At 39.4% G+C, this 25063-nt stretch overlaps 1 long non-coding RNA gene across 1 annotated transcript in view; it reads right to left on the bottom strand.

Moving 5' to 3' along the window:
- LOC124168706 overlaps nucleotides 1–25063 on the bottom strand; it is a 167731-nt gene that overhangs the window by 30687 nt on the left and 111981 nt on the right. The window contains exon 3 of the long non-coding RNA XR_006866979.1: nucleotides 23440–23494. This is a non-coding gene — a long non-coding RNA (uncharacterized LOC124168706). The remainder of the gene's footprint in view (nucleotides 1–23439; nucleotides 23495–25063) is intronic.

Raw genomic sequence — 25063 nt, 5'->3', positions numbered from 1 at the left:
CTCGCGGCAGGTGACTGCCTGCCACTGGAAGAGGTAGCGGGAGCGAATGCTCTCCGACGTTTGACGCTGGATTCTGCGGAAATGAAATGCCTGAACCACGCACCAATTCGGGGCTTTCAGAGAAAGAGAGAGAGGGAGGAAACTGAACTATTCCACTGCCATTCAGAGGGCTAATTCTCTCTCACATCAAGTTGTCCATGTCATAGCAATTGTGGGCTGGAAGGAAATCTCTAATTTGATCCATATATTCGTGAATGTATTATTAAATTTCATTGTTTCGTAACAGGAAAAATGGGGTCGAACACTCGGGCACGAAATAGCAATCCATTAAAAGAACACAAATCACAAAGTACAAACGTTAAGCGGTTCTCCTTCTTGAATAGGGTCATACGGGACTGGAAAGACCTACCAGTAAAAATATTTTGATCCCTTCCCGAAAAAGTTACGTATTTTTAAAAAATCGGTTAAAGAAGTAGGATTCAAGGATTTGCTATAACGTTGCCAATTATGTTACGCGAATTTTCGTGTTAACACCACGCTAATGGACTACTTGTAACAATTTAATTATTATGACAACAAAAATAAAATAATTCAGAGGAAAAAAGGGACAGATGAGTTACGACGACAATATTTTACTTATTAATCCACTCTCATTATTTTAAAATAATGAGAGTGGATTAATAAGTAGACGAAGAACGTTAAAAATAATACGGGTTTCCAAATTTCCCAAACTCTTTGACAGTTGACAACCCTTTGGTAAAAATAATTGGCGAACTAGCTCCGTATCTGAAATCAATACCTTCTTAGAATAGAAATCCGACTGAGAGTATATGGCGATATTAAGTGGAACCGTATTAAAGGTAACGTAATCAAAGAAAAACGTTTATATGGTCCACAGATTTTCATTTACCAACCCAGATTTCGACAAACCATGTCCAATATTCTCCACAAAACTGGGTATGTAAACAATTAAATCCTGACTTTTGGATTTAGGATATCTTGAGAATAGACAGTAATCATGCAAATAAAAACACGTAAAAGACTTGATTCGTGATTTTAGAAACCGCTGTTTACGAGTAATATCAGCGATGAGACGTATGGCAATGTAAGCAGAAACCAGCAACCCGCTCACATTCCAAGCAGTAAAGGGAAGTTAAGCAATTTAAAGAAAAAATGAACACCTGCTCCAACAACTAATAAAATGAGATTGCGATCCTCTCAAACCATGTCGTACATTAAAGACTTCTCGGATCTAAATAATCGCAATGATACAGTCGGCAAAGAACAGAGCCCTCCATTTGCTGATAAAAAAGACTGAAAGAAAGGGGAAGGAAGAAGGCTTGCGGATGGGCAGTGAAACTGGATTCCCGCAGTTTTACGACGCGGAACAAGTTTCCGGTGGGACTTCAGCAGACGAAATCGACATACAGAAAAGTGCAATCAAAAGCTTCAGAATTCAATAGCCATAAAAGTTCCAATTGACGCTCGCTGGTTTATTTATGGAGACCTTACACCAAAATCAATTAACAAAAACGTGAAAAACTGTACAAGTTCAAAAAATAAATCATAAAATAGATCAAAAATAAATTTAAGGAATTCAACGGATTAAAGCGAAGAAAAAATAATAAAGATAGATAAAGCCCCCAAACGCTTCGAACTTTAAAACACTACACTTTCGCATCAAATAGTAACACCCTTAAAATATAGAAATGATTTATAATATTCACCAGTAAGAAGATATTTCACGCAAATAAGATTTCATTAAAATAATCACAAAACACTGATTCAATAACAGAATTGGTGACGGATGAAATTTTATCCCTAACAGGCAGAACATTTAGAAAACAAGAGGAAAAAATATTGCGTGATTCAAAGATGGATTGATTTTTTATTGCTTTCAAGATGCAATTTTTCTCTTTTTCATCCTGAGTGTCCGCTTCACTGGGGGTTATTCGCTGCAGAAGACTACCTCTACAACCTCAGAGGGCGGTGAAAGTAATATGAAGCCTAGAGTGTTAGAGAAGTTAAAGCCTATTTAATCCGTTCATTCTTCATCTTTAATTCCGTGGATGTTCTTTTATTTATTCTATATATCATTACTTCGTCTTACAATAACGTAAAATACTTTGTGTTCATGTATTCTTTCATGTTGGCGCATGCTCCATATAAAATATCATTATTGATAAGGAATATCTCGAATATTAGATGAATTGGCCACAGGCCTCTTTAAATCAACATATTCCTTTTGTTGTTCTCCGTTTTAAAATTTATCCGGGCTATTTTCACCTCCTTTTAAATGAGAGGGACGCTTTTCGCTGAAAAATTGACCCGCATTCGATGGCAAATTTCAAAGCCGTGGGGCATCATCTGGGAGGGAGCCGTCGCCGGAGGATACGACCTCCAGATACTCGCAGACCGCTTTCGGATGCACTCAAGGTCGTGGGGCATCGGTACGTGCCCAGTAATTTTTGAGGGTCCGCATTGCGACAAGGAGACTCACTCCTTCTTCCTCCTTCAGCCACCACGGCTACCCTCCATGGACCACCCACCCACCGCCTCTCCAACCCGCACCTGTCCCTTCCGCTCTCTCTCTCTCTCTCTCTCTCCACATTCTCATCTCCGCTTCCCTCCAGCCGGCAGCCATGAGTGAGTGGCCAAAGGCACAGCGGGCGGCCGCACAAGGCGGGTGGACTCGAAATTTCAACTACCCCCTCCAGGCAAGCCCTTCACTTTGCCCGCCTCTCTCTTCGTGTACACTGTAGAACTCATTGCGAGGTACCATTAAATTCTCCACGAGGTTGCAGCAATTCGAATGATGCGTGGTTGACTTCTTTTGTCAGTGATGTTGCCTCACCAAAATGTGAAAAATAAAGCCTAGGTGATGATGAACTTAACAGTAAAAATGTAGCATTTTTTGTTGGGAAAAAATACATACATTTCCGATTCCTGGTAATCACACCATTAATGAGAGATTGAAAATGTTTATAGCAATCTCTTTACTATAGTGTACGTGTTAGAGGAATTTGTTGAATGTATGTTTGTACGCCACCTTCACTTGTCTTTATAGGGCTACCTCAAAATATTTGTTTGTATTTTTTCTGCTATTCATGGCAAATATTTCTTTTCTCATTTTAGTCGTGTATTTTTATATTGTGACACATTATTCCCCATTTATGAATTCTTTCCAAGGGAATTTTTTCCCAAGAGCATAAACCTTATTTCTATTATCTTCTCTCAATCTCCACGGGGCGCCGCTGTTAGGTGCGGAAATACGAAAAATCCACGCAGGTGGAGCGGAAAAGCAGACCCTCAGGGTCACTAGCCGCTTTTTTTGTTTTCTTTATAGTTCCACAAAAATGCCACTTTTTACAAGGGCTTCAATTCAAGGATAGTTCAAGAGAGAACCTACGGAATATTAAACCTGATGCTTCTTACAAACATGCCTTTTATGAGTAAGGATGACTGGTGAGTGATCACATGCTTACAAACCAAAACGGTGCGGCAAGTAAAAAGCAAGATTGATATCCCGAAGTCTCCTTTAATTCCCCAGAAAGATGGAACGCATGAAAATCAGGAACATTGGTTGCATTTTAGAAGAGAATTTCGACAAGCAGTCGACGGAAAGATTTTTAATTGGTCCGTTTTAACATGTCTGACGTAAAACGAAATTTAAAGCAATAATATTTAAAATACTTAACTTTAATTCCGAAGGTTGGTATGAATAGGCGAGGTTAGAGCTCACCCGTTCTTAAACACATTCAGGATCGGGGGACCATTTCCTTTCCCTGGACCACCTCGAACTTCCAGGACTTAATTTTGAAGGTGTCCGAAGTCTTCACCCAGGATACGAACCCGAGACAAGCACTCAACCTACTGGGTTTCCAATCTTCCAAACTTAAAAAATTAACAAGAGCGCAGCGATGGGAGGGCAGCGTTTTGCCTTCACTCAAAAATTTCTTTCTCAAAATAATTATTATCCCTACCAAATTTCTCCACCTTTTAGGAGAGGGTAGTACGTACATCATAAAAATAGGAGAAAAATCGTCGAGGATAGCAGCATCGTCAGAAATCGTTGTGAAAAATTTATAGTTCTCATAAACAATATTAAATTCTCTTAATTTGACAACACAATCAATTCAAATTATCATTCAATTCACGACATTTAAATTGAGACATTGCATGATTGCATACATTCCTTATTTCTGGAGATATGACATCCAATGAGAAGACATTGTCGTAAAACTGCAGTTTTACAACATTGAAATATACTGCAAACCGTATCATGCTTAACAAAGAAACTTCATAGTTTTTTTGTTTTCTAATCAAATGAAGACAATTTGCCAAACTTCATTGAAATCGGTAACCCAAGAGACATTCCTCCCCGTCAAATTTGGGTGGAATGACCCATAAGAATTTGAAATTGATAGCTGTACCGAAATTAATGACATACGTAAATGAGGGCAAAGAACGGCTAGCAAGAGGGAAAGAGGAGGGAAAAGCAAAAGCTAAAACTCACTGGTTGAGACATCATTCAAGAGAGATGCAATTAACATTTGGCAATGCATGGCGCCGAGTTCCTCAGCACTATCAAAACAATTTTCTCAACCATGCTCGACTAAGAAATCCGCCAACTGAGCGTTTGGTGCGCTGACATATGGTGTGGGAAATTAATTAAACGTAGGTTTGTGACGCGGAAGAGCCTCACGCTCGGTAAAATGTACAAGTATGACAGGAAACCATAATTATTTTCTGCCATTAAAAATATTCCCCACTCAAACTATTAATACAGTAGTAGTACACTAATGCTAAGAGGTCTAAAACACACTCTTGATGGACTACAGTGAGACCTTCAAACGAAGAAGGAGAATTCCAAGACACAGAGAAACGCTCGATACATGCTAGCAATTAGGTCAATGCAATCGTTCATATTACAGAATCAGCTAGCGACAGATGTGAAAAATATTACATTCATGGCATTTATTTTAATACCATTGAGTTGCAAGTGGGCGATAACTAGCAAGTTCTAACTCTCACAGTTCTTGATCTGAGGAAGCGTCACAGAAAGCTCAATAAAAACAAATTCCGTGAAGGCTGAAATGAAAAAAATTATCACACCCTGGAATGTCGTTAAACTTGCTCCGCAGGTAGCGTACATGACCTCGAATAATTTTCTAATAAGGATTTCGGAGTAGATTTCAACCTTACTACTTCTGCGTTAGAATTTATTTTCACAGCTAAAAAAAACAGTGTAGTTAGTCAAAATCAATTCAAATAATAACGTGGGGAAATTTAAAAATCTCTCAACATCCCAAGACCGAACACACAGTGTTGTCCTCTGAAAGTGTCCCTCTTTAATATCAGCTCAATATTGAGCGTGGGAGAGTCAACTTTAAGCAGGAATGCGGTGTCCGGTGGGCGCCTCTTCCACACTGGTGCGTCGATTCCATGTGACACCCGACGGGAGCAGATAGCAAGCTGCTCTCCGCCGCCCATAAACCTCATCACGGGGAAGGTCTCGCGAGGAGCGAGGGATGGGTGGGTGGAGACAAAAATATCCGCGCGATTGTCACGCCAGAGGGTGGCGAACGGGAGGAATGGAGATGCTCCATTCCCCCCTCCCCCGATTTTAATGCCCTCATCTCACCCCAACCAATCGCTCGATCCAGGGGTTGGGGAAGGGGGGAATTTCAATCGCTCTGGGGGTGGAGAGAGAGAGAGAGAGACACTTGAAATCGCCCCAAGGGTTCTCATTACGCACAAACGCGCACCCCCACATTCCGCCTTCCCGCATTATATCGGCCAATGGCGCCTCTCCCTGCCCATCTCCATCGCTTTCTTCTTTCCCAACGACAGGAGGGACGCGAACGTTAATTATAGTGCCAGCTATGCGCTGCCTCATCGTGGCCTTAAATCTCGAAGCTTGAACGCGCAGAAAAATGCCGAGAAAAAACGGTGAGAATACGCAAGAAAAAACCTATCATTATACGGCGCTAAACATAAGTTCAATAAACCAATGATAATAGGGGTTGTTTTAACTTACGCAAGCATAGAAGCGATTAATGCAGAATGTTAATCACATTATGCTAAATTAATTAGGCCCTCACTAAAACTATTTTAGTAAAAAAACTGGAGTAACTACAAAGATTTAAAAATTCACCTGATGTAGCCCAAAAAAGGGCAGCTAAAAACGTAAAAGGACCAATAACAATAAAAATTATAAAATCGTTGGAATAAGGAATTCAAAAGAGAAATTATTTTTCTCGAAAAAACAAAGATCAATTTAAAGCGAAGAACAGCCCATACACAAGCTGTTAATTCTTTATTGTAATGAGGAATACAGCTGCACTGCTAAAGTTACAAAGCATTGTCAATGCTCGAGTTATAAAAGTTATTACTAACGAAAGAAGAGAAAATTTTGGAAAACGAAAATTATTTTACATCAAGATTGTGTATCCCATAACGAAGATATATCAAAAATATTAATGAAAAGGTTTATTCCCCCTCAGAAGTTCACTTTCTCGAGCATTCCTCATCACCTAAAATGGTTGTGCTAAGGTTTCGAGGTCGACAGGAAAACTCATGAGCGTCAAATAAGTCCCTAAGTTTCTGTAATTTAGCCCAAAAAAATAAATACGAAGAAATAATAATTAACGAAGCATATTGAAGTAGATTCTGCGTCCATTATTTGTGAACACTCAATATAAATTGAAACCCGTTAAATAAATAATGTGGAGTGCATACCATGATAAATAAATAGAGAGTAAATTAATTATTCCAAAGAGAAATGGAACTAAAGTTCGAGCACCCAAGTGAGGTAATCATCACCAGTCTAAATGCCTTAACCTTCTCAGGCGAAACATGAAACAGAGTTATTAGAAATACGTAATCTCATACCAATGCCTATTCATTGAGAAAGAACACAGCAGTAAACATCACAACCAAACGCTGGAGAGTTTATTGCACAATTATAGTCACATGTAACTAATATCCTCATAACCGGAGAGAAAGCAGGTTACCTGTAAAGAGCGATGCCTTCACTAAAGGTCGCCCATAAAATAGTCAAACGACCCAATGGACGATCACCGAGGTGCGCTTTGCGCTTTCAGCATAAGATATCAAGCTCAAAATTTCTGCTAAGTAACTTTATAGAACGAAACACGAAATGCGTTTATCACTACAGTTCCCACGGAACTTTATAAGAAGCGCTGCCTATAAAATTGTATTCCACAGAATGACACCTACCGAGAAATCCCTGGAAAATATCTAAAATATGAACGAAATAATAATGTGAAATATGTATCAGTGAACTAATACTGACATTAACGAAATGAAATGGGTAATGCGCTCTTCAATTCGTACGAAAAATCTAACTAACAATCACCAGCATCCTCCAAGGGCGGACTGGTCACGGCGGGAAACCCCGCCAGGGCCCTGAGGCCGAAAGCCCAAGATGGCCTCGTGCTCTACTTTTTCGCCTTCTACTTTCCTTAGGACCCTGAACGTGCGTGAACTGTAAAATTAAAAGACACTCGAGGCCCCTTCGGTGGTAACGGTTAGTTTATCTTTCTTTCAACACAGTAGTTATCACGACACACCAGCGACGGAGGTCCTATCCAGCTCCCTTTTCGGTCTAGTCTTCTCATTTTAACTCTTTGGTTTGAATCTGCTTATCCTCATCTGAAGGTGTTTTACACTTTCACGCTGATCGTCCCGTGTACTCAAGCGTCTCGCGAGCGAGTGCTGTGTGAGGTTACGATAGTAAAATCCAGGTTGCGCAGCACTTGGTCAGAAAAAAAATTATGAGATTTTAGTTTTTATGAGTGTTGAAACACTGTTGGCTTCTAGGGCAGACGAAAATGTAATTATTGACATGTTTGCTCACTAGAACTGAAGAGATTGTTAATTTCAATTTTAAATTGAATAGTTTTTTAACGTTGTTTGTGTATCATAAAAACATGCGCACCCAAATTTTATTCCTTTATCTTGAGGGGGGATTTGCACGTTGGGGTCCTTTGACTAGGTTGGTATCGGGGCCTTTAGGTAACCAATGTAACGGGCTGGAGTTTCGTGTAATATCTGACACTTTTCGCCTGATATTCGGAAACAAGATCGACTTTCACTGAAAAAAATAGAAATGGAATTTATGCACGAACCCATGTGGAAACACAGGAAAGTTCTTTAAAGGTATAATACAACCGTTAAATTTTAAATCATACTTTGGAAAAATGAACAGTTAATTCGTCGTTCGACACATGAGGAGTAGAAGGAGAGCAATCGACGGAAGTAATCCGTCATCATTCCATCGATAACCCTATTCTTGCTTTCCTCGAGAAGATTTTGATTTCCAAGATAAGGCAAATCTTCTCGAAAGTAAAGGAAAGAAAAATCTCCTCTCACCACGAAGACTTAAAATTGAAGTCGCTATTTCCAAAATTCCTGAAGTCGATTCGGTAAAGTTTTGAAACAAACCTTCGAAATCTATCAAAGCTATAATTTCAACTGTTGAACGTGAATAGACAATCTATTTAACGTGCTATCTATTTACAGAAAAAAGCAATCAGCTTGAGAAGCCTTACAAATACACAAAAAAATTTAAACCCTAATTTTCTACCAAGTGCACTCATGTCAAGTGGGAAATCATTCCTTCAATTTCAAACACTCGATGTGGGCTGCAGATCCTTATAAGAGCAAAGAACCTGAATACACGTATCAATTTCAAAGAGGAGTTTTTGAAATATTTCCCACGCTTCCCGTCGTAAAATGGTGGAAGGAACCACGAGAGGAAGATGAAGGAAATAGACTGCAGGACAGAGAGACATTGAAGACGTCATTCTTTCCGTAACAGGAATAACAACAGTTTTTCAATGCTCAAAATTGATCGCGGTATTCGCTATGAAAACTGACTGCAAGTTTTTCTTCTTCCATTTCTATTTTATCATTCATTTTGTTCCATCACTTCAACCTTTTCATCATATCTATTTTTAGTGCTGTTTGACTTTTATAAAACTTCGCGCTACACCCTTAGTTTGATTCCTACCATTCATGAATACGATTATTCTAATTGATAAACATTCAAAAAATTTAGCTACATACGCATGCATTTTTGTAATCATTTATAGAGCAATGAATGCATATTGGGAGCTCACGCCACCTGCACAAATGCTTACGCGTTATTTATATGATTATATTCTTATTTTTACAAACATGAAGTGCGAATGTGACGTAGTGCACTGCTTGGTCACCCCCTGCCAAACACCTAAGAGGTGGCTTCCAGTGTGTTATGCAACTGTAGATGTAGAAAGACACAGCGCCCTGTGCCTATGCCAGCTTTCCCATAGCTAATATTGAAGAGACGGAGAGTATGCCACCTAGCGGTAGGCACGGGAAAGCGCTGCGAGAACTTAGCCAGCCAGCCAGAATGTGACGAGAGATCATGATAGTCGGGCGCCAGCAGAATATAAATACCAATATGTATATAGGTCAAGTGGCATTGACGCCCACGTCGCTCAGCGAGAGACTTCAAAGTTTCTGCTCTGAAGTGAAGGCCTGGCACGCACAAAAAAAAACGTCCAGAATTTCCGGTCCATCAGTCGTCGATGGGAGATGTCTTTGATAAAAGGAAGTAAGATTCCAAAACACTGATAGGACTGATAGGGTGTGCTCGAATAGCTCGACATTAATTCCGATTAGTAAACAAGGGCATACGCAATAATGAAGTTAAATCTTGTTTACAAGTAAAAGTTGACAGCATTGATAATCAACTATTACGCTCGACTAGTTAGTGTAAAAAAAATTGATTGAAATGGGGTCGATATGGAATCTATCTATCAGCGAAATCGAAATAGTTCATATTTGAACGCATTAGCTATGGATATGTCACAAGCTGCAACATTGACTTAACGATGCAGGCAAATAATATAGTTGTAGTCAGCTACTTTTCAATTAATTACTTATAAAAGATTTATCGTAAGCGAAGATTATATTTTATTTCCCCACAAGGAAGAGGAGATGAAAATATTTCTCTTTTGACATCATCATTTTTTTTCTATCTCTGCTTTCACGAAGCGTATTGGCAATCTTGAGACACTTTTGTGTTGATTAAGGTAGCCTGGAAACGTTTTACAGGTAATTTTATAACAGTCTTATTCGTCGCATAAACCATGCTTGGCGCGCGTTCGGAATTATCCTTTGCTGGAATCAATCTTGACATTTTAGACAGACCAAAAGGAATATGTTCTTAATATTAGTTAAAAGAGAAATAACAAGTAACACGTACTTTTAATGTAAATAGCCTAGGTCTGTCGGTCTAATTACTATTTTTATACTAAGTTTTAGCATGATTTGTGTATGGCTTTTGATGAAATTTTCTTCTCTCTTATTGATTTATACCAATGTGCATGAAATGTGATCATAATACGATAATTATTATGTTATATATGGTACGTTAGTATTTGATGAGATTTTATACCAATATATTTTTTAGATATTATTATTTATAATATTTGTTCCTACGTTCTTCTTAGCTATAAAATGATGTGACACTAGAACTACTCTTAATCGAAGCTATAATGAGTAAGAATTTCGATTTTTAATGCACTATTTCAGCATAGCGAGTGTTCTCCAGTCAAGTCAGATGTGAGACTTACTTCCGCTTTCATGTTCTGAGGAGTTATATCCACAAGACAAAGCCTCTGGTTCCATGAAGGGTGAGTCATTCAGTGGAGGGAAATAGACCTCAGAAGGTGCAGCTGATGCAGAATGGCCAGCGGGGAAGTAGCGTGAGGGAGTGGAAGGCCATGGGCATTGCCAACATGATGGACTCCTCGCAACTCGAGAAATCTTTAGGTTTATCTGTCGAAAGAACTGGCAATAAATTTGTCAAACGTGATATTTCAATACCCATGCGACAATGGCGGCGAAAGCAGAAGATATTAGCGACGAACTTAGTGAAAATAGCGTGAAAATTCACTAACTCTTGATTTACTTTGTGGTATTCCTTTGTATGTTTCCCTGGATATTACACAATAACTTATACCACTTATTTTTTACAGAGCGCCACCCGGGTTTCAATAAATTATCATCATCTTCATCATTTTTTAATCATAATTTGCGCCTGCAGATGATGATATTTCATTGAAACCCGGGTCCCGCTCTGCAAAAAGTAAGTGGTATAAGTAAATGTTTAATATCCAGGGAAACATAGCGTGAAAATTAGTGTGCAATTTGATAGGTTTTGAATTAACGGAAATATAGGCGTTAAATTTTATGACACGCTGTGTCGTAATAATTTTTTGCCGTTTTTCATGCGCTTTTCACTCTTGTTTTATAAATTCAAATCATGCATCTTGGAAGGTGACATCTTGGACTGAAAAATAACGTTGATCTAATATGGAATGGGGAAGTAGATACATTCGGGAAAAGACAGCGAGGCAGCCAAGAAACCACTCTAGCACTACATTCCATTTCAATCAAGGAGGATGGAATATCCTGGAAGCGCCGTTGGAATATCCTAGGCTGGAATCCTATCCTTTTCGAATTTTTAGCGTGGCCAAAGTTCCGCCATCTTGGTTTGACAATTTTTGGACTCAGCCTCCGACTAATATTTTGAGGTGGCTTTGAAGTTATGTTCTGAAAATGCACTACAATAGGTGAAAAATGCTACCATAATTACTAGTATTTCGTCGGTGATGTCATCGGATTTTTCCCATCATCTGCGATACTTCTATTAATGTATAAACTCTGTGTCTGTTAGCCACTTTACTGGTGGGGATATTCTTGAAAATATACTTTATTTACTGTAATTGTTAGATTTCCGTTGGCTATAATAACATTAAATACCAGTATAAGGGCAGGTAAATGACTAGTTTACACTCGTAAAATTTTATTTTCAACTGAGCTGGTTGTAGAACGTAACCGTGGTGATTGATAACAATTTTCCCATGGGAAAAGATGATTGAGTCATAACTTCGCAAAGTAAAACTTCCTGCCAATGACGTAAGACAAAAAGGTGCGCTCCATAGTTTATTTTGATTTATTAACGAGTTATAACCAAAATTTCACCAAATAGTAAATATTGACCCTTATGGGATTGTCAATCTTTTGGTCCAAGTAGGCGTGGATATTCCTACCCAAGCCCCAGCATTCCGGCCACACTGCGCTTTACGCTCGGAACCAGTGGTACCCCCTCTAGCATATTCCAACCTCCTTGATTTCAATAGCGTGTACGCGGCAGTTTTCGGTTAGATCTTCAGAAAATTACAGATGGCGTCTAGTTCAAACTGTTTTTTTTTATAAACGCCCCAAAGGGGTGATACTAATTTTTTCGTTAGGGGCGTCAGTAGAATTTATTGCTACAATTCTTCTTTTAGTCTTAAATCTGGAATCAGAGTGATGAAAATGCACAGGAAGGATAAGAAAATTTACCGGAGGCGAAAGTAAGGGTATTTAATAGGGTAAGCTTATCGCATTCATTCGAGCAATTACATTGTTTTCGAAAAAATCTTGCGTTTTGCGTGAAATACAACTGCCAGTTTGAATACTCTATGCTAATCATTCCTCAATAATATCACTTTACAAAGTAAACCGTGGTCTACGATGAATATGCATCGAAGTACAAGAATACAGTGAGGAAAATGACCTGTGACAAGGTAACAATAATTAAAACTTCATTTTTGAAACAATATTATTAATTTTTATTGTAAAAATATTCAAGATTTCACAATAAAGAACTATGAAAATTTAACCAAAACAAGATTTTTTATGAGATTCGTTTAGTATAAAAAATAAAACTCAACTATTTAGATGATTAAATCCTTCTAAATGAAAAAATGTCATCGAAAGACCTTTGGCCAACAATTGCAAACACTCGCGCTTCATAAATAATGAAGAGGAAACATCAGTAATTTAGACGCAAAACGAAAAATATTATGAAAAAAGAAGACCAACTCAATACTGCTTCCACAAAATAGTCCGCAAAAAAAAGAGAAAAAAATGCATCAGATGACCCATTCCCATTTGACGTTACAACTGGATACAGATACTGGATTTTTAAATTCGTATTGTGGGTTTTAAAGAAGTGGAAAAAGTCAGTCCGAATTTAATTGATTCTCTATGAAAGACGCGCTTCATCACAATGATAACGTCGATCATCAGGTGTGAGTTCTACCCTCCCCTAGCAGGGTGCTTGACGATAAGACTCAGCGGCGAAACCCTAGTTGCCTGGATATGGCAAAGCTTTAGGTCTTGTGAATGAAAGGAGAAGAATTCATAAATTACTGGAAACGAAATCATTATTTGGTAGTTTATAATTGTATAAATTTTGAAACCCATCAGAGAAGCGCTAAGATCTCAAAAGCTTTTCCAATACAGCATACTTAACGTAAATATAAGCAGATGGTCACGCAAACATGAAAGTCAAGATTCTTTGGAAGACCAAAATAATTCACCAATATAAATTTTTTTCAACGCTACCACAGTCGTATGAAGGATTCCATCAATCAACGTCCTTGTTCAAAGCCACACGCAAGACTTCGGGAAAGGAAGTTGAAAAATGGGATCCATCCCAAAACGAGGGGACTTCGCAATCAGGACGTGTCTCTCCTCAAATGAGCTATACGTCTGCGCAAGTAACATGCCCGGCATTTCCATGCTGACAGAAATTTCACTTTCTTAAGAGAAAGTGCGACTTTAATTTTACGGCGGAATTGTCCTATGCGACTTCAGTTGATGCTGTTCTGAAGAGCTCTCCCAACTCCAAGCGATGGAAGATTAGCGATATCGATAAAAGGATTAAACCATCATAACGCACGCAGCTTTTGAGTTCTTTCAGAAATGATAACAGTGGATTTTCCTATTCAGTGCTTTTACATCTCCTACCACAAATCTAAATATCAATATAATCTCGGGCCGCAAAATTAAAAACCTTATTAAAATAAATGTAGGTACGTCCAAAGGAAAATATTCACATTATAGTATATATTGTTTGAGTCAAAATCGGCGATTAAGGCTACTGCTTTTATCATCGTCCAACATTATAAGAGCCATTCTCCGATTTACCTTTATAAAACGCCGTGTAAAGCCATATGGCGTAAACTTGATGACTATTATCAACTGCAATAAAATATCGTCAAAGCACAAAGGTAATTAGGCTGCACAAAGACCATCTAAACTGTTGAATAACTATCAACAATACATGATTCTATTCATGATGACTTGACTTAAATTTTATTCTAAGAGGCCAAACGAAATGCACGTCATTTTTTTTTCATGCGATTAATCAAAAAATCAATTATTTATATTCAACGACTAAACGCCTAAATACCATAAAAATACCCGAAAAACAAAGCAAATTTTAATTTAATGCTTATTGTAGACCTTGGAAACAAAATAAATGAAAATGGAAATGAATACAATGGTATTGAACCATGATATAGAGTAAGAAAAAAATTTAATATAAGAAAAGTACAAAATAAGAAAAAAGTTTTTTATTGTTATAGATGTTAAAGATTTGGAAATATATTCTTTTAACAAGCCTGCATTTGAGGACCACTTTTAGGCATAGATACCGTATTACATATCGGCTGTAGGTACGGGAACTAAACAAAAAAGGGAAAAAATCATTGAATCATGCAAAATAAAACGACAGGAAAATCTTGCGATTCAATCTAAAAATGGCCAAGCGTCAACCACATCATTCGGTGACATTCAGAGCTATTCGCGTTTTTTTTTAACCGAGTGGTTAAAAATGTGAGGAAGAGAAATACCTTGAGGCAATGGCCTCAGCCGTTCTAGATGGATTCCGATCGGAATAAATTCTCTTCGACGTCAGAATGCCTTCACCCCTTTTCACCTGGTGCACGCTGCTCGACAGTGGCGGGGTCAGCTGACAGGGGGGTGGGGAGTCACCACTAATCACCCGAGTGGCGACAGGCAGGGATGCTGGGAGGGGGCGCGGGACAGAAAGAGAGGCGCGCAACAGCTTACGTGGGGTATTCGCGGAATCCAGGCAACACGGGAGGGCCCCGGCAAACCCTAGCCATGACCCTCAATGAAGTCACCCTCGCCTCGCCTACGATTGGAAGGCGAGTATACTGTATGAGTTGTGGCTCGTTTCGCAACGCTTTTATTTTTTTGCCTCGGAGCGAATTACCAAATTGCCAAGCCGTGAATACATTAAAATCGTGATTTATATTCGATGCCTCAAATAGCTTGTGTAAGAAATGTTACCCAAAAATAGTAGCTTGATTATGCAACTGAGCTGACTGAGGAGTTTTGCCGTTGAACTCAATAAAAAAAGGAATACTATGAATTACAAAGTGAAGCCAAGAAATTGCGCGTTTGACCATAATGAGAAGGAACTCTAGTATACATGAATTCCCATGAGAAAACAATTTCCTTGGACATGAATCGAACCGCGGACCTTTGGCTTTCTGGACCACTACGCTACCCCTGCTCCTCGTTTCCCATGGCAATTGTACCGATGGCCCTCACGGGGTCCATCAAGGATGGCAACGCGAGAGAGAAAGGACTTAAAGTAGTAGTAGTGTTTCTTTTATAGGGTGCGTCGGCGGCTAAGGCCATTTTGCACCACTCACTGACTGGTATTGATAAGGACTTAAATGAAGCCCCAACCGATTGAGAGTCTCAAACCTGGGCTGAAGTCTCATCGAATTCAGTATGTCCTCAGTCAGGACATCTAGTACCATGAGCCTCTAGTGCCGTAAGCCTCGGTACAATTTCTAATTCTCAATACAATTCATGTATATTTCACCGCCATTCACGCGGCAGGCATCGAAATATTACACAAGGACCTTTAGAATTGAGCTCCGCATAAATCAATAGGAAATGGCTCAGCTTTGAAATTTTATTACTCAGCTCACATCAGCTTTGGCTGTAATTGTGACCTAGAGCATTAATTACTTGAATCCCATAAGACAGTTTTTTCACCTCAAAATGCATTATTCTTGTAATCTCATTTGGCATATTATTATAAAAACATCTCATTTAAAATATTATAATAAGAAAATCCCATTTAAAATAAATGTAAGTCGGCCGTGTTTTGAGGCCCGGACGCGCTTCAGCATGCATATCGACACGCGCAGGGCATATCGACAAACATTCCACTGCTTTGAGTTCAATGGGTCGTACTTGACACCAAACGGAATTAGTGTCAGAAAAAAGAGTAAATATTAGCACAGAAATTAGACTCTACACTTGGATGCTGAGTTCCTAAACCAGAAACAGAAAGTACCTCCAAAACGCAGGCATTAATGACGTAATAACTTAAAAGAGGACGATTGTGCTTAAAATAGTGCTTTCATAATGGTCAATAAATATGTCATGTAAAGAGAAAGCATGCAGGATGCAGATAACAATTCAATAAATCAAAATTTTCAAAAGTAAACATTAAAGAAAAGTCTGAGCACAAGGGTTCAAACAGAATTATCTACATACTGCCACACAAATCATTGTCGAGACAGCACGAGGAAGCCTTGAGAGTTCAATGACCTCAAGAATACACAATCAACACTCAAGAGAGAAATTACTAGTAGGAACATCCGGGACGGGCGTAAAATCGTAGCCAGCATCACAAGAGATCGTTTGAGCATTACAATAACAAGCAAGCAATGAGTACCTTATTCAATGATATTCTCTATTCCCAATCGCAGTTTGGAATAATATAAGTTCCCAAACAGATAATATTCTTTTCATCAAATATTTTTTCAGTATCAAGTCGAGGCATAAGGAGATAACAGGCCATATTAGTCACTATTTGTTTGGTTATATAATGCATTTTCAGTCTTGGACACGCAGCAAGAGATACAAAGAATAAAAGTAAAATATTCAGTTCCAAACTATAGTAATCTATTTTTTCCTGCAATATAATTTTCCTCTATTTATGCTGTTTAATTGCTCTTTTTACCCTAACATCAACAATAAGGTATTTACAGGTTTTTGGATAGGGACTGCAGACCATTAAAGCCACTGGTGTAACAAAAAAGCTAGGATGACCACGAATTTAGGCCTGCTAAAGTCAGCGTATTTGATCCACGTGGCCTCAAAAGAAATACTATTTAATTGAACTCAGCAGCAAAAACTAAACCATGAGCTTCCTAGATGGCAGTTTTTTTATATTTTATAAGTTCAACGAAGACTCGATTGGTTCCACAGTGAGCCATTATTCTAAATTCTTCTCGAAATATACGTACAGGAGGACGGACGAGAGCCGTAATCGAAAAAGGGGAGATTTGCAATGGGGAGAGTGGTCGGGGAGGGCGAAGGACGAAAGCGTCGACGAGCGCCGCGATGGCCACTGGTCTCCTTCTATATCACCCCCTCCTCCTACAGGCCCTAAGTCCACGCGGGAGACAGTCTGCCAGGGCATAGTATCCGCCTTGGAGGCCCGAGTCTCTCCAGTTGGGGAGAGTGGCAGGAGAGGAGGGGAGGCGGCGGTCAGAGAGCGCGGAGGTCTTAAAAATAGCGGGCCAAGTCTGCTTCAGAGGGTGGACTTCCCCGTCGCGGACACGGGAGCGCACGCCCGCGAATAAACACCGGGAGAGGAAGAAGAAAAGGGACGCACGCCGCCGTAATAAGAGCCCCACCGGAGAAAAGCGGCATGAGCATGGAAGAGGACCACCGAAGGTCCCGGATGGCTTCGTCGCATTTATTCTCGGAACGCTACATTCACGGCGATCGAGACTACAAGCACCGTTGACCAAAATTGATGGGGCATTCATTCGGGGGAAGGAAATAAGGGGGTTTTAATCTCGCGTAAAATTAAATTTATCCCAAACACTTGCGAGGGCACCGATTCTACCCGGGAAGTCTATAAGGTCGCCGGCCTCGGTGGCGGCACAGTGAAGTAAGTCTTCGCTAGCTAAACCGAAGGTCGCGGGTTCGAGCCCCAACTGGTAGGTTACCCATTTCCAGGGCATCGATTTTCGTGAAGCACTATTAAGCTGTTACTGCACCCCGGCGTGAAAAGTCCAATATAAGTAATAGTAAAAATTAAGTAGAGTAATTTACACGTTCTATATCAGGGGCTGCTACCATGGATTGAGGACATGGAATAGAGTACTTGTTCCTAGACCTAACAATAAGGCATTAAGAAAGTCTTACCCGCTTAGTGCAACTACAATGTTTCATCACCTACCATGCCACGCTGTTTCAGCAAAGCATGCTAAATTGCTTCTACGACAATTGGAAGCATGGCTTTCTTTCATAACCACATTGAAAAATATTTATCAATAATGATATTCAAAGTAAAGTGGTTAATGTATATTTTGTAAATTTGTTGTTTGTATATTAATACCCAGGTTTATAACCACTGGAAACAAATATTTTTTTTCGATGAACGAACGATTTGAAAAAATGAGTCTCTTGAATTAATTAAAAAATCAGCATTGTAATGCTCAGTTTTTGGCCGCACCAGCCAGCTGCTTCTATTTATTCCTTATCCTCGAGAGAATCTTATATGATGGAAACTATGATAGGAACATACGTATTTTACAACAAGGATGCCTGTATTCCACCATATGTAAATTATATTCTCAAAATTATTATTTGTAGCAATTTAGTGGAATAAGCTACTCTATCTATAACGCCATGTTTTCAAAAGAGGTGCCTAATCGTAAACTGTAGTCCTGCGAGGAGGTACACTACGAAGGAATAAGAAGGCATTAAGAACTTTGAGCCCACGCCTCTCGCCCTCCGTGAACTCTCTCCCGAGCAAAAGTTGGCGGAACACCAGGAGGCGTAGTAGATGTCTCGTTTCGCCTTTTTATACCCGGGAAAGTAAATGAGAGTGTCATGGCGAAGGAGGGAGGCCATCCAAAATCCACTCCAATACACGAGCTAATAGCCTAGCCTAAGAAAAACACTATATGACTATAAATGCTTCGCAAGGACAAGCCATAAATAGTATAAATGGGCCCCAACAGCAAAATGCAGTGCACGAGTAATTGCATACCGAGAATAATAAAAGAGATGTACGCCCTAATTAAAAAAACCATTTTGGAGCGACCTAAATAAAAAGGTTATGGATAGAAAACGGCAAGTAGACAAAGAGATAAATTGGACAAACCAAGGTGAGACATTTCCCGATCCCATCCCCCCATGACGGAATAGGAAGATTGTAAAAACAAATCGTTCCCGAATGGATTTCATGTCACTTGAGCAATAAATGATAAAATACATTGGATACCCATTATACCATTTAATTGAAAGAATTATTGATCGATGAAGGAAAATGACGAGCATGTAAACATCTACGTTCCAGTCCCGAATCCTTCGAAAGAAGGAATAAATATCCAAAAATATTTTATATTTACTGGAAACCAATAAAGAAAACGAATATCTAAAATGTCTCAATCAGTAGTTAAGGGGTAACCCTGTTTAAGCAAGGCAATACGCAATTTCTACGTCTGACAATAAGCAGAACACAAAAGTGACAGCGAAGGCTTGTTGGAATTTCGTGCGCGAATATAAAACTTAATTTCAGTTTTGAAAAATAATTTCAACCTCATTTCTTACGCAACAATTAGGTAAGGTCAATTTCGGACAAGTAGAGGAGTTCACACGATGCTACTTCTAAGGTGTTTTTATATGCATCAAATTGATTGGACCTTTTAATTTCTCTCACGGCCAACTAGAAAAACAACTTACTTCATTAAAGTTCATTCATTCATAGAAATAAATTCATTCAAGAATATTAAAACATGATATACAGCTAAATAACAATAAATAACATTTGTGAAGATCTTAAAACACAAATTCGATAGATGCCCAGTCACTTTCTACCACCAGAATCGAAATTCCAAATTTTCATAATAAATAGATTTATTTTTCCCGTATCAACACAAACCTGCGATACATCTACAGGCAACACCGGGAGTTTGGGAAATCTGTGCACAATAAAAGAGCAATTTAGAAAGCATCGCATGGCGGATACAAAGGAGGTCACGAGGGTCATGACCTCCTCATTCCCTCAAAAAGGATGGAAGTTGAGGTTTAATTAATTTGTCTTTAGTTTGCAAGATTGGAATTCTACTATAGCACGCTTATTTATCAATTTTTAACTATAAATTTTAGCTATTAACATATTTTGACCGATTTATTTTAACAGTAGCAGCATACACTCATCAGGAATTTGGAAAAGGAGCCACTATGGAAACAGGAGGATGTTGGCGCAAACACGAAGTTTCTCGAATTAAACTGAAGATGGCAGGGATTGAGCGAATTTTTGCTTTGATATTTCTAATTTCCACCGGATCGACATTCAAATCGACCATAATCTAATTAAGATAATTTAAGTGCCTCTATAGCGCAACTGCGGTTGCGCACTGGATGCCACATCTATCGGCTCTGGGTTCGAATCCTATTTTGGTCACACTTTTACCCTCTGATTTTTTCCCACTAAAATCTTCAACTTCTCTGATTTCCTCTTCCAATTTCTGTTATGTGCCACCTCTTTCTTTCACTTTCTGTCAATTTATATGGGCTGAATTTGGCCTGCTTATCCCTTACGAATTCAGTCCATAAGTAAGCATTCTATTTGCATGGCTTTAATAGATCCCATTAGCTTAATTGTATCCAAAACTAATGAAATAGTTAAAAAGCTCAAACAGTGACAGGGAGTTAGAACATGTATACTATCAATTGACCCCCCTCCCTTCGATGATACCCACATAAGACCTCTCTTCTAATCAGCTTATTCCTATCCAAATATGCTTTCCCTCCCTCACCTAAACCCATAGCGCATAGGAAGTAAAACAGATATTCTTTTACTGCTTCGCCAGGAAGATGGGTCCTTCGTTGGCCCGAAAATTAGCCAATGTGAGGTTTTATTTGCTTGAGTGTTACCTATACTGCTCTCTCTGTCTAAGAACTGATGTATATCACTCGATATGCTATTCTTTACCGGAGATTACACTCGCGCAACTTCAAACTCTTACTCCACAGGAGATAACTGACCTTCCGTAAGCGACAGGAATGGCGCATATACTATTTCTTGCGCCGCAGGGGAGGAGTGAAAGAATCCCACATGTGCGCTGCAGGCCTACTCCGCCGCTTTACCGTCCGTCGCCTCCTCCGTGTAGTGCATCCTCTCCTCATTCGTCCCCAATCTGACCCTCCTCCCCCCCCCCTCTCCCCTCCCAACAGCCAAATGCAATATCTTCGCCCGCCGCCGTCGCGGAGGAACATGCAGGGAGAGGAACGCGAAATCTTTCGGCCCAGGGGGGCGACGATGACGGAGCGCGGGAGGTCGCAAGGCCGGAAGAATCCAGCGGGGTCCCGCGGGCGATTACTTCTTCCTCCTGCTCCTCTCCGCTCTTGCGACCTCGCGGGAATGAGGGCCTCTTGACGGACAACTCGCCTCCCCACGCGTTGAGCGATTGAGGACGTGGGCGGTCGCCGTCGCTGGAACCTCAGGAGTCGGAAATGTCACGCGAATTATCGAGCAGCATCCTCGGCACACTGAGATGCTCTCGCTTCGGCCGTACTTGGGTTTGACGACATTAGCAACCCCGCGATTCCATCGTTACGTTGGAGGTGAGAGGGCTTGGAATGGCTGACGTCAGTCGTGACCACGGCTAAAAATATGCTCCCGATCATTTCGAATTTACCACAGACATGGGAGTAGCGGGCAGATTCAACGATCAACTAATAACTAACAAAATTGAGGAATAATACAGAGCATAATTTTGCTGGTATGCGGATGCAAATGAAAAACCTTTATTTTAAATTTTGGCCAAATATTCGCGCTTAAATGTTACATTAGCCGCCGTTCGCAAATAAATTCAAAATGTTACCCGTACGATAAAAGTAAATGGCTATAAGACTGATTTACAGAAACTCTTTTATAGGGTTTATTAAGTGCCCACTAAACCAATCTCTCTATCGCCGCGGTGAGACTTAAGGCCGTATCACACTAGCGACTGCGACCGCCGCTGCGACCGCGACTGCGGCTGCGGCTGCGACTACACCCCATCACACATTGCGGCCGACGCCACGATCGCGCATGCGCACGTATGAACGTTTCTGCTTGTGGCTTGTTTGTTTACGAAAGCCCAAAGAATAGATAGAGAGCAGCAATTGTTGAAAATGTTCCTAAAATATGTTAAAACGTACTTCATTTTCATTCACCTGTGTACTCGGGTGCAATATCCAATATACTGGGCTTCCATCTTCACTTTAAAAATCCGAAATTATCTCAGCGTTATCTTATAACCTTCTTGAACTTCCCTCGCTACGGTAACCAAAACAAACAAACACGTCTGCCGCAAGCGCGCGAGATTGAAATGGAGCTCTCTGATTGGCTGCGACTGCGACTGCGACTCTGAAGAATAGCCGGTCGGCTATTCTTCGGAGTCGCAGTCGCAGCGTCGACTGCCTCGCTCTGATTGGTCGACGGGCCAGTCGCAGTCGCGGTCGCAGCCGCAGCGCCGGCCGCAGTCGCTAGTGTGATACGGCCTTTAGAGCGGGAGGAACGAAAGAAACCTTTCTGCTAAGGTGGGTGAGAGGGGGAAGGCATTGTTGGAGCAGGGGAGGCCCCGAGGCCAGAAAAATTCTACGGGGTCTCAGGAGTGATTATTTCCTATTCTTCCTCTCTTATTGTTTTCCTTATAAATTATTTTAAGTAAAACATCTATTAGCATATTTTAGCCAACTTTTCATGCTTAAATTTGAGTGTTTCTTTATGTGACACAATTAGCCAATTAAAATCCGAAAAGTTAACCTGAAGATAAAAGTAAATTGCTGTAAGAGGAATTTCCCAAAACTTTTTACCTAGAAGTGTAAAGTAATTAAATAAATATCCATTTGTTAGAAATAGTATATGTGATGAAGCATATTTGACATTTTATGCTGTAATGTAACTGGAAATCAAAAGTGAAGCTTTGAAATTTTAACTATAATGAAATATCTTCATGACTCCGGCTTTAAGTTTTCAAACGAACGCATTTTATTAAATATTTTTTTATACCGAAAATTGAGTCGACCATAATTTTTTAAACCGAATAAATGTAAAATAACATCATGAATGTCAACTCCTCCCGTCATATAAGGCGACATATGCCTCTAGAAACGATATTTCCCAATGATAATCTCTATTTTTAAAACAAGTAATGAGTTCTAGATATTTACTTAAGAAATACGATAATTTTAACCAGATGCTTTTCGGCTTAAAATTCATAATCACAAGACTATATCATTAAGACCATTAAATTACCCCAGAAGTGTACCCAAAATGCCTTGCAATATAATTTGGCGTAAAAAGATTAAGGTGAAATTATTTCCAAAACATAAAAACAGCCGATATTCAAGTAAGTATTAGCATTTGTTAAAGACATCCTCAAATAAAAAAGAAGGACTGCGATTGAACCATAACGAATCATACGAAATTAAAAGTATACATAAGAAATACAAAATGAAATTGATTACCTCATTTGCGTCAGTGAGGTGTGATTTAACCTGAAGCGAATCACGCAGCATTTACCTGAAAAGGAAATAATCCGTTGGTTACTTTGCATTATATTTCAAATATTTATCATTAAAATAAATTTAAAACTTTAAAAACGCTTTCAAATATAAAAATAAAATGACGACTAGGGTGAAAACATAAGTTCCTCCATGAACTTCAAAACTCTTAAAATCATTGAGAATTAGTTTCCTAAGAATTTAAAGAATTTCCAAATACAATACGAGAACCGCTCTTTAAAATATGAAAAGGAGAAAAAGAAAAATATTCCTGTACTCTTAGATTGCATTACCCATTTCCTAATAGCAGTTTCAAGTAGCCACGTACAAAAATATCCAGATTTACTTATTCCATAATTATCACATCATATGCCAATCCGCCACCATGCATTATGGAATCAAAACAAACTCGATACGACCGTGAAAGGCTTGGCATGATTTTCTATATGGCATTTCACTGAAGTTGACATTTAAACCTAAATATTAATTTAAATTAACGAACTGACCGATAATGGCCCAGTAATGATTGAAACAGCTGTAGTAATTTTCCACATTTTTTAAATATTACTCTAGTAAGATTTAAAAATAAGTGTGGAAAATTACTACAGCTGTTTCAATTATTACTAACTATGGACTTTCACATAGTCAACTTGTCGACAATCTTGTCGATAATGGCCTCTTCGAAGTGGTTACAAAAACAATAATTACCGAAAGTACGATAAGTTAACCTAACGGTAAATATAGGCACCCGACTATAGAATTATTCAGTTTAAAAAAACGCGGTATTACTCCCAACATTAGGATAAGTTGGACTACAAAGCCTCTTCAGCTAGATGAAAACGTAAACGGAAGATAGTGAGGCTTCTAAAGAGAACTTAAGTATACCAGGATATTTAGAGTTGTTATTAAATAATTCAGTTTCCGTTAATAACCATCGAGTTCTTCAACATTTACTTAAACTTCAAACTAGTAACTTTTAAAGATATACATATGAAATTTTTAGGGATTCGTCAATTTTTCAGCTCTTAGAGGAGTAAGTTTCAAGAATAAGATTGAAGCCGCACAGCAGGTGTTGTCGGTAATAATATGGCATCTTCCCGAGATAAGCCTTCCCAAGTTTATTTGAGATATCAGAAGAGATGGTTCCGAGTCCCACAAGCATGAGATAACATCAGAGAAGACGGTAGAAGAGAGAAGCTCTTATATCCCGGCTGAGGAAAATCAATAATACGGTTTGGTGCCAAAATTCAAGGCTAGCTACAAAAATTCAGGGCCGGCCGACACAACAAAGGACTCAAAGTTCCCAGCCGGCTGTTAGTCAAGGCCGGGTGAAAAACTATAGACCGTCCGCTGGCCCAATTCAAGGCAGAGTTTCTCAATTCCGGCCACAGGCCAAAGTTAAGTTTGAGCGAAGGAATCCTCGATGGTTGCCAAATTTAACGATGGACGACCAAGATCCAGCGCTCAACGATTCGCAAAATCCCCCACTCGAATAACATTTCCAGGGTGGGAATATATTCTCATAAGCGGCTAAACACATACTGAGAGCAAACCTGAAACGAATCGCTTAGTCAGAATAAAATAGATA

The sequence above is a fragment of the Ischnura elegans genome, chromosome 1 (genome assembly GCF_921293095.1).
Source record: "Ischnura elegans chromosome 1, ioIscEleg1.1, whole genome shotgun sequence".
NCBI lineage: Eukaryota > Metazoa > Arthropoda > Insecta > Odonata > Coenagrionidae > Ischnura > Ischnura elegans.
This window is presented reverse-complemented; position numbering and strand designations above follow the sequence as displayed.